The sequence below is a fragment of the Elgaria multicarinata genome, chromosome 7 (assembly GCF_023053635.1).
Source record: "Elgaria multicarinata webbii isolate HBS135686 ecotype San Diego chromosome 7, rElgMul1.1.pri, whole genome shotgun sequence".
NCBI lineage: Eukaryota > Metazoa > Chordata > Lepidosauria > Squamata > Anguidae > Elgaria > Elgaria multicarinata.
The window spans coordinates 55,303,396-55,315,414 of record NC_086177.1 but is presented as its reverse complement, the minus strand read 5'-3'; positions in this window follow the sequence as shown (position 1 = coordinate 55,315,414).

Genomic DNA, 12,019 nt, shown 5'->3' with positions numbered 1-12,019 from the left:
CAGCCATGGTGGCCATGACTTGGCTTGTCCAGCCCGCACCCCTGCAGTGGTTCCTGCGCCTACTCTACACTGGGAACAGCCCCTAGCTACGCCCACTTTCTTAATCCAAAGTGAAGCCACCAGTGACAGACAGAAGAAACAATGTTGTGACATCAGGGCAATTGAAAAAGTTGAGGTAAAACAGCATTGCGAAAAAGTGAAATTCGGAGGGAAAAGCCTGACATGGCTGTGAGTTGGCCGCTGTGTCACTGCACAGCCATGATGGGGTCAATAGGCTGTATAGACCCTCCCTAAGTACCAACCACCACTGCATTGTGGTGTTCTGTCAAGATATTTTGTAAAGCTTCATCACCAAGTTTGGACTTCCAGCTGAACATACAATCTGCAGTACTTTCATGATTAAAATGAAGCTCTAAAGGCCCAGTGATTGCCACAAAATCAAACCTGGTCAAGATAGCTAGCCACATAAAGTGTGCACTTAAACATAATGGGTCGGGGAGAAAAACTTGGATAATAGGTGTAGCTTAAAAAGTGAGTCAGAGGATAACACATAATCATGTTGACTCTGTTTCTCCTGCTTCTACACCAGCAAGCTACGGTATATAAAGTAATGTAATGATTCAGCTCACTTCAGTGATTTGTCATTGACAGGACAATTTACACAAATGTTACTGTGCTTCCAGAACATAGCAGGTATTGACTATGAGCAGAAGAAACGCCTCCAGGAAGCAGAGAGGCCTCATGTTTGAGTGTGATCCTATGTACCCATTTACACTTATCTTAATTCCTTGTCTAAATAAGCAACATGCCACCCTTCCTGGTGTTTCCTAGAAAATAGGTATATCCTTAAAAAGAAAGAGTAGAGGAATCTATTTTGAGTAGAAGTTTATTTATTGCTAGTCCAGTTGTTGTTTGTTGTTATTTGGAACTAACTGTTTGTCAGGATACTGTTTGTCAGGCACATGAAGCAATTGTCCTGTGGAAGGAGGCCATTTCAAATGTCCCAACAGTTAGCCCTTTGGGGAGCTTTTTCCCCATGAATAATTGCAGCATAGGCAGTATTTTTGTTGGGATCATAGCTGGGGAAGGAAAGGTTAAACCTTATTTCATACAATAAGTGTGGAGGTTATCTTCAATATGAGGCAGTGGCCAGAGATCACTCTTGCTGCCATAGAGTTTGTCTATGGTCATGCAGCCATTTTTTGTTTTGTATTTTTTTGAACGGAGAGGCCCCAAAGAGCCTGGAGGATACCAGGGTGCACAGTAAACCACACGGAGGTATGTGACCTAACAAGGGAGGGTGGATGGCTAGCTGAACCACATGGTGCTGCATCGTTCTGCGGTCTATGGTGGGCCCACTAGCAGTGGTTTCACTACCCCTCCCTTCTCTGTTGTTACACTAAACATCACCCCTCCTTGCGCATGTGAATGGGGCCATCATTTGCTAACCATGAACAACACAGAAAGAGTGTTGTGAATGGGTTTGTGAATGGGTTGTTTAAATCTTGGATTGCTGTTGCAATCCCAGAAACATGGGTTGTTTTTCGATTGTTTTGCTAGGCCCCAGAAATGGCAGGCCAGAGTGGTAACACACACACACACACACACACACACACACACACACACACACACACTCTATGTGCCACAATGAGATTTTGGATATAGGGAGGGTGCAGGCAAAGGAGGAGGGAAACAAACAACCCAGAAATTGAATTTGTTAGATCATCTGCAGGAGAAAGCCTGGGTATGGCAACAAACCATGCATTTACCATTGGTTAAATAAACCATAGATTATTAGTATTATGTGCAAACCAGGTCAGTACTTTATACTCTTACTTAATGGCCTGTTTCACATGTGATGACAACCCAGGTTATGGATCGAGTATGGCTTGTCATTGAATCAAGGGTTGTTGAATTATGGGTTGTCATTATGTGTGAGCCCTGCATGAACAACTCAGGGAGAGAACCCACGATTTGTTGTTGGGTTGTGAACTTTGGGTTGTTTGTGGTTATCAACCCATATTTAAACCATAGTGCAGGGTTCTCACATAATGACAACCCAAGATTCGATGACAACCCATACTCAGCCCATACTGTGGATTGTCATTACCTGCAAACCAGGTCTACATCAATGTGTTATCACTCCTGACAATTTGTGGAGTGGTATCATGCAAAAAGATGCAGTACTTATGATGAAATACTCAGTATTGATCTTAACTAAAAACACATTAAATATCTTGAAAACAAAACAGTCCATTCAAACTTCGTAACGTTATCTCAGGTACTGCCAAGAAATAAACTACTTTTATCAGTATTGCTGTATGCCATGCCATATTATGCTCTATGCTTCACACCCATTTTTTCCCTGGAACAGTTTAGTCATAAAACAATTTCCATTAATATACACACACCTCACATACATCTACACAAACTGGTTTCATAGCACTTGCAGAGCATCTCAGATGTTGCAATTCCTGTTAATAATGTTTACATAGTCATAACACTCTAATTACAGTGCTGAGGTGGGTGTGCTGTATTTTATCTGAACTCAGTTCAGACTCTCTTTTGTTTACCTATTCAGGGGGTGAATCAGAGGCTGAAATGGGTAGAATGAAAGTCAACAACCCCTACAAGAGCAAAGGCCTTTGACTCATTCATCTTGGGATAAGGGATCATATAATAGCATGGCTATTATTTCTGCGAAATGCGGTTCAGAGTTCCATAGGAAAATGTAGAGGTTGGTAGAAACATAAGGTAGTGATAGGGTAGCCTGGACTTTCTTGTCTAGGTGGGGTAGTGTGTTATATCAGAATATCAGCTTCTGTATCTTAATGGTTTAAGCAACTCCACAGAAAGCATGAGACACCCCCTGTCTGAGTTGTGATCATTGCAGCATTGTAGTCCCTTCTTGCTCATATAATGGACGGGAGATCCAAGTTACTGAGTGAGGCACTGCAGCCTTCACCAACGTGGTGCCTTCCAAATAGTCCCTGACCATTGGCCATGTTGGCTAGGGCTGATGTGTGTCGTAGTCCAAAACATCTGGAGGCACTTCATTGGAGAAGGCTGCTGTAGATGCACTTCCTGCTTTGGCAGTTGTTCACACACCTGCTGGAGAGGTAAAATATATCACATCCCCTATTCTAAAGTTGCAGGACTGGAAATATTAGCGTTATAAAAGTGTAGTGTATGACCCTCAACACAAATCCCTCATCTGTTCACCTGTAATATGGGAGAACCTAATAGTGTAAATTTTGCTTACATTCATAGACTGTGCTTATTGAACGAAGTGTTCAAAGTATTTTAAAATCATAACCTAACACCTGCTTACAGGACATGAGTGACAGGACATTCATATTTCACGTGTTGTTGTGTGTTTATTAATAAAATAAAATAAAATGGGGAAGTTGAAAGAAAATGGCTTGCACAAGGTTTCCTTTTTTAATTAATTTGCTCCAAAATCCAAGGCCAAACATAGTATCCACCTAACCGTACTAGCTTCTTGGAAAGCTGGAAACTTCCATCTCTGTAATCTGATACTTCTAATATCAATTGTTTTCCACCCCTGAGGTTAGATTCCCCTTGTTTGTGTTCAGCCTTACCCTATTTGGTGCCCTACAGATGATAGGACTACAACTCCTATCAGCCCCAAGCATCCCTGGCCTATGGTCAGGGATGATGGGAGTTTTAGTCCAAAACATCTGGAGGCCATCAGTTGGAGAAGCCCAAGTTTATGCTCATAAATACTTTTAAATGAGTATGTAATGGTAGAAAATATGGAAGTCTCTCATCATATCTGTATAGTCTTTGTAAGTACTGCAGTATACATAAGCATGCAGAATAAATAAAACATTCATCCTCTTTGATGCTGACATCATGCTATTGATATAATATGAATGTGTGGGAACTTCAGCTTTTATTTATTGGACTACAGCCAGACTGACTCTCAAGTGCTGCAGTGGTGCCTGCCTCTTTTATGGGTCTGGGCTGGTGCCAATGGAGCACTTTAAGTATTGCAGTGTAAATGTGTAGCCCTCATAAATTTAGAGAAATAGTTGAAAAGTGTCACTCTTCAAGGACCCTATACCAAATGCAGATTAAAAAACAAAGCCTTACCAAAATGCTGGGTATTTTAAAACCCATGACTTAAGTCAGTCTCTAGATCTGGCTCAAGACTTTTTAACACTTGGACCTGGCAAGCATTTTACAGTTCAATTTTATACGGCTTCAGAAGGCTGGATTTTAAATCTGGACTTTATTGTAAAATATGTTACTTAAAAAATAAATAAATCCATATGGCACACATGCTCTGTTTAATGTTTATTTTTATTTTTTTCTTGATATTTTATGAAACAGAACATCCATAATGTTGGAAATAATGCATTTGCATGTTTCAGGCAGGCATTTTCCCAGCCCTAGTTGGAGATCCTGGTGATTAAACCTGGAAACTTCTGCATGCAGAGCATGTGCTCCACCACTGAGATACTGCCCATGAACCTAAATCTGTATTCCCTTCATGTGGAGATGTGTTGTTTATAGGTATGCTAGAAGAAAGGAGTACTATACATTTACAGCTAAGGACTATTCCAACCTGTGCCAAGCTGGTTCTGTTTGCTAGTGTGTAAAATTTGAAGCAATTGTCACACCTGTGGTCCCTGTAAACAGCATCTACTAATCTGACCAACAGCAAGTCACAAATCCACTTCATCCCACTTCTTACTTGTCACTGCAGTCTGAAAACCCTTACTATTTAAGGGTGCAAAGTGCAAGCATCAGACTAAGGCTGTCAGTCAACTCAATCTTATGTATGGAAATAAGTCGTACAGTGTTCAATGATGTTTACCCATAAGCATACATATGATTGTATTGTGGGTCTTATGCATGCAAAATGTTCTCCGCTTCTGAACTAAAAAGAACCCTTTCAGACTATAATTTCCTGGCTGTAGCTTAGAAAGCTGTATACTGTACATATGGCACTGCACTTATTATATGCTTCTCTTTGTGACCTTCCTTGAGGATTTAGCTCTGTTTTAACCATTATCGGGACAAGAACATTAGAGCATGGGCGTATTAAAGATTTTCTTTCTCAACTGTGGTCTATTCAAAGCAGAAAAGACCTTTTAAAGTTAAAATGAACCTCGCTTTTAGTTTGTTGTGTGTATGTTGGGGAGGGGAAGGTAAAGCTATGTTCTCAAAAAGTCACTCTTAAGCTAGATCCTATTATAATATTAACAGCAATGTAGTCTTGCTGGCTGCTCAGATGGCAGAAAAAAACCTTTACTGACAAGCTTGTTCATTAATTTGCATTCATTCACAAAAGGAGCTTTCCATAAACACAAATATTTGTGCCTAAAAATACCGTATTGTTTTAAAAATCAGTCTGTTCATTTCAGATCAATACTGTCAGATGCTATTCAGAAAGTAGAATCTATTCTCACATTTATGTTGCATAATGGTGCGCATATAACCTTTATATTTCACTTGTTGCCGTTACTAATAGTAACCAGTGTCTAGTGTAATTTTATATATCCTGATAAACTGATATGAATCATTACTGATGTATTCTAAGAATGAGATATTGATTAGATGCATTTGTACAGGACCACTGTTGTGTCAATCTGTGCTATTGCAATGTAATAGATCTGATGCTACTGATGGGGTATTAACATGTTTTCTGTTGGTCAGTGATTTACGCAGCGCATAAAGGCATTTCATGTACTTTGAATCAAAACAACATAACTAATGAATGAAGCTAAAATAGAGTGTAGGAAATAAGTAAGGTGATGTCCCTTATTATAGATCTTCTCTTTGTGTGGTAGTGCAAACTTTTGAGTTCAACACAATCTTATCAGTAAATTGGGGCCCATACACCAACAGAATGTGTTCTCCTAAAAGACATCACATTATTGGTTTTGCATCCCTTATTCTCTGACTCCAATACAGCAACACGGTTTATACCAAGTGTAAGTATATCGCAAAATAACAGAGCATACAATGAAGCCATTTGTATTACACACTACTGTGGCATGACATAGTACCCTAATATCATCATGCATTTCAAAGTAAGTGCAATATAACAAAAATGCTCTGTGTGCAGCATGCTTTCACTTATAGACACTTTTCTTCACCAACGCCTCTTCATGAATCTCAAGAACTTGTCTGGCATGTCATGCAGTCTTGCCTTGCTACTGGGAATATCCCATGATCGCTTCAGTTTGCCAGCTGTCTTTAGGATCATCTCCATCTTCGACAATTGGATTTTCATTTGGATCAGGTGTCTCTTCTGTAGCAATAATCTCTTCTACTTGCGGCTTAAGGAAAACTGATTCAAGAAAAATAATAAATTGTCTGTGTGTGTGTGTGAGAGAGAGAGACACTGTATGTGTGTGTGTATATGTGTGTGTGTGTGTGTGTGTGTGTGTGTGTGTGTGTGTGTGTAAAGGGATGTGTAAAGTTAATTTGTTTCTAGAAAGCCCTAGATATGCATTATTTAGATCACGGTTATTGAATCTTCACCTTAAGGGCCAATTTCATTTTAGAGAAGCTCTGAGGGGCCATGTTCCAGTGTTGGGTGAGGGCAAAGGCAAAAGAGGTGGGGCCAATTAACCAAAAATACCACCATATTTTAGTGGAAAGCTCTCACTGCCAGCAACTAAGGTTTAGGAGAGGCTTTCCAACCTTTTAGAATGGGGGAAAAACTGCACCAATTTCAGGAAATACCAAATGATTGGTGGGGAGGGAGGTGGAGTCAAGAAAGGTGTGAAGCCATCTGGAGAACCGCAGAGGGCCAGAATGGGCCCCAAGGAGGGCTGGATTTGGCCCCCAGGCCTGAGGTTCTGCACCCCTGGATCACGGTGCTGGCGCTAATGATGTTATGCTACCATAAAACAACGTTAGCACAATATCATTAACACTTGTTAAGCAAAGGGAAAAAGCATTGGTTTGCCACAGAATTTCAGCAGTGTGGTTTTGTCAGTTTCCCCCTTTGCCTGGCAAGCAATAATGAAGTTTTACTAGCGATGCTTTATGTTACTATGTCGTCATTAGTGCTAGAGATGTAACAGCGTTGGATACTGCCCTATTGGTTAAATTCAGTGTCACACTAGTGGACATTTGCTAGCACAACAGAACTTTCTCTCCCCCTCATCAACATCCTGCCTAAAAATACGCTCCAGAGAGTTTCCCAGGCCTCTGGAGCAGATTAGGAGGGCATGCCATAGAAGTAGAGAGACAAGGAATTGCCCCCTTCTGGTTCTGCTGACAGAGGGCCTTCCTAGACGAGGGTTTAGCCCAGTGCGAGGCCCGGGATCCCCGATGTGCGTGCAGATGACGCACAGGGGATCCCGGGGTCAGGCCGGGCTAAACCCTCCCTTGGCCCGGGATAACCGGCACCACTTTTGGGTCGGTTTTTCCGCAGCCCCGGGTTGAGAACAGGGCTGCGGAAAGTCTAGCAGGTTCCGCAGCTTTTCCCGGCTGCTCGCTTACTCGTGAGTAGCCGGGAGAAGCCGTGCACTGGGCACAGCGCTCCATAGGAGTTCTGTGCCCATCTGGCCAGGGGCAAGGGAATCGCGGGAAGGAGTGATGGGGGCCAAGGGGGAAAGAGTGGACCCAGCAGGAGAGATGGGGGGGGAAGTGGAGCCAGGGTGGGGAGACCGCGGCCGGGGGGCATCGGACCTAGCGGGCGGGCGAGTGGGCGCGCAAGCGGGTGAGGAGGGCGAACGGGGGCGGACTGGCGAGCGGGGGGGCATTAGACATTGTGGGGGAGGAATCAGGGGCAGGGGAGTGAGGAACCCTTTATTTTTTTAAAAAAAAACCACTTACCTTTTCATTGGTGTGCTCCTGCACACATGGCCCCTTTAAAGTTTTTTAAAAATGGGTGACGCGACAGGGCTTTCCTTTCCCTGTCGCATCTGATGTCTGGATAGGCACGATGGCCCGTGCTAATTGTAGCATGAGCTCACCACGCCTGAAGGCCGGATTCAAAGGTAGGTCTAGCAAGGCCCAGAGACAATTCTATCATGAGAATAGCACCATTGGATCCAACCCTATTTTTTATGTAATAAGTATTACTGCACTGCAAAATAGGTCCATCTGGAGTATTTTCTAAGCCAACTTAATATCATAAAAGAGTTGGTGACTGCCAGTTTAAACATTAAATAAAATCCAAGTAAATGATGAGATACTGGCACACAAATGATAACTCTTGAGGAATCAGGAGCTTTTTTCAGCCACACATCACATTTATAATGAAGAAACTAAGAGCACAACTCGGCCAAGGTCAAGAGTTTTAAATCGTTTTTTCAATGGAAGAGTTAAGTGTCTAATGTTCTCCTACTGAAAAAATGTGGCATTAAAATGCTTATTGTCTCTGGATTGTGCCCCAGCACCTTTTCAAAAGGTTGGTCTAAAACTGACAGACTTTTTAAAAGGGAAAGTACCAACAGGATGCTTTAGGAGGAAATAATCTGCATGAATTTTTAATGACATGTTGTTTTTCTTGGAACTAAGAATGTGCAACTGAATAGTCTTACCTTCTTTATGCTCAGGGGCATTTTTCTTTTTATCTAGGGCTACTGCATCTAGACGGGACCCCTTTACCACAGCAGCAAGTGTAGCCAAACCAGTCTCTTCCTCACTAGGAGATACAATGAACTACAGCAAAGCAAGAACAAAGAATGCAAAACCCACAAAATATAGGAATCCAAAATTCTATTTAAAATAGTGTCCATGAAATGATTTGCAAGTTGTGATCACAATTCAAAGAACTGCTTCTGGGTGCCGAATAGGATTTTTAAAACCCCTTTTCCTAGGATTTTGTGCATGCACAACATCAGGATGCATCTTGGGAGCGGTAGGATTGTGAAGTGTGGTATGACATCATGCATTACCATGGTATGTACCGTTTCTGATTGGTTGTTTTCATGTGGCCTGCCTATGTGGTGATGTTATGTGATATTTGCTTATCGTGACTCCTTGCTGGTATGAAGATGGACCCTCTTTTCATGGAGCCAGAGCTACTCTGGTGACAGCAGCTGCAACAAGGACAATGGAAGCAGCTAAGGAGACTTCTTCAAGTAAGTTTTTGGGTGGATCTACAGTAGATGGTAGGATGACTGAAAATTTAGAGGGGAGATCTGTGTACTACTGTACCATGCATGCTCCAAAGCTCGTAATCAATTCTGAAATTTAGGGCTCATCTACACCAAGCAGAATTTCCACTATGAAAGCGGTATATAAAAGGCAGGAGCCACACTACTGCTTTATAGTGGTATTGAAGTGCACTGACCACTATTGGAGCCCTTTGACACATACCATATACCGCTTTCATACCGCTATATCCTGCTTGGTGTGCCTCCTGCCTTTTATATACTGCTTTCATAGTGGAATATCTGGCTTGGTGTAGATGAGCCCTAAGAGTGAATTGGTAATACATTGATGATTTGCTACAAAGGTGAGCATTACAAACAAACATGTTTCAAACAATGAGCTGATTATGAAATTTGGCAGCATCCCTAGTTTTGAGATAAGCTATGATGAATCGTAAATAGAAGCCCTATTCAGTCATTATGGGATGCTTTAGGGTGGATTCCTGCATTAAGCAGGGGGTTGGACTCGATGGCCTTGTAGGCCCCTTCCAACTCTGCTATTCTATTATTCTATGATTATGAAAAGTGGTAAAACGCAACCACGCAAGTAGGAACAGTGCTGCGCTGTCTAGCCCTGCCCCAGATGTCATGTCATAACAAAGCTCCTCCCACAGTTGTCCATGTGTACAGCACAAATGCCAGCAGCAGGGAGGCCTTTGCGCATACAACTATAAGTGCGTGGGCTGCCATGCGATTTGGAACCTGGCATAATGGTGTCCCAAATCACATACAACCCTATGCATCTACCTGTCTCCTCACTGCTCATGTGCTGAGTATCACCACTTTTTATAACAATTGAATAAGACTATCTGTTTCCCAATTTGGATATCGTAGAAAACTGTAGGCCAATACCGACATTATTTTAAATCCGTACCTAGCAGCTACATCTTTTATCATTTTACCTCTAAAGTAGGTGCAGGGGGCCTGATCCGGACCTTAAATACCCCCTGCCACCCTAAAGTCCTGATCTGAATTGGGTCCCTGCACCTACTTCAGAGTAAAAATGTCTAGATACCATTTTAAAGTAATGACTGTTTTGGCCCTATGGTTACCATAAACCAGAAAGTAAAAGAGGGAATTGGCAAATAGAAGGTGGAGTACTGAGGCACGATCTACACTACTGATTTGAAACAGTTTATAACAGTTTTGACAACTGTTGGGGCCTATGACACACTCTATACACAGTTTTCAAAACTTTTTCAAAGTGTTTTATCCTGCTTGGTGTAGATCTGACCCTAGGCTCAGTCTGAATTGAGTAAGTCTGTAAGGAATATGAACATCATCTATTCTTCTGGAGACTCTTTACAATTTAACACAGATTATTTTAGCACTATTTAGCAATTTAACACATCATCGGATTGAAAATTCTGTCCTTAAAGTTGCCTTTTGTGAAAACGAGAGGGATATTCAAAATCTTGCAGGAAACTTTATATTATACCATCAAAATCCAATGCTAAGATTAAAGCTTCTCATAGATCATCCCTGTAATTTTTTTGGTGAATTTATTGTCACATCCCAATTTGATCAAGTAACTTTCATCAGAATAATTTCAAAACTTTTTCATCTTGTTTATATTGTTATGGGGTTCCCCAAAGCTCAAGACTGAGACAATAAACCAAACCAAAAATATTTCTTGAATCTCATTGTAGTCCATTCATTTCTCTGATTTTCTCATACCTATTATTACTTCAATGATATAAATGGAGACTCCAGGATATATGAATTCCCAATAGCATGGAAGTATGCATTGGGTGAGATTAAAATGTGGGGGTGACAGATCCATAAGTGCAATTATGCTTACTAAAATATTGAAAACACATATATTGAAAACCTCATGATATGGATGTGAAAAGCATGCTTATCAAAAATGATGTTAGTCCATGTATTCTAACAGGATACAGAATATGAAAATTCCATTTTCGTCTCTGAAATGTCTAATGTCATCCGCCTAAATCAATCCTTTGTTTTCCAAACTAAACATGCCCAGCTCATTCAATCTCTCTCTGAATATATCTTCAAGCTCCCAATCTTTGTAGCATCAGTTGCTCTGCTCTGATATCTTCCCTATTTATACTCCTTTCAAAATGTGACGAGCATAACTGGAAGATCAAAACTCTAGCTGTTGCCTAATTATTCGTCACTAGTGCAGCATTATTATCTCCTATCTCACCAATATAAAACTTCTGTTAATGCAGTTCAAAATGGCATATACTTAAGATTGCTTCCACTATAATTCACACATCCTTTTTGGCAATGCTGTCATTTAACCTGCCATCTTCTTCCTCTTTCATAGTTAAAAATAAAATTATTGTTTCACTTGCAAGCATACCACTGTGTAATATTTAAAGTATATCTAATTTAGTTTAATTTAAAGTTATTTAATTTTAGTAAGGGAACTAGTGTGACCAAGAGACTATAAGCTGAGATGTTCTTAGTTTCAATTTACCTCAGTATTAGGCCTTTGCTCAGCATTGGGCATCTTCAGCCTCCCTCCCCCCACCCCATCCCTGGTAGTTATAGCCCTTGGACTCATTGCCCTACTTGCTTAAAACAAGTCTCTTGACAAGAATGACCAACAGCCAGGAGTTCCTTAAACACTGAAGAATATGCCTTCTGTTTCACCTACAATTATTAACAAGCTTAAAGTTGGTGGAATGCTTAAGTAGCTTTTGTAGCAGACTGAAATGGGCAGAGGTTATTGCAGAACAAATGAAATTTTCAAGATTTCCTTTATGAATGCTCTGGTAAAGATCTGAGTGAAGATTATTATAACCAAAAGTGTACAAGAAGTTAGATAAGTGATGACATTAAACAAAAAAGGAATTGTGGCCAGCTAGTAGTGAGCAAGTAAACAAGACACACACAAATCAAGG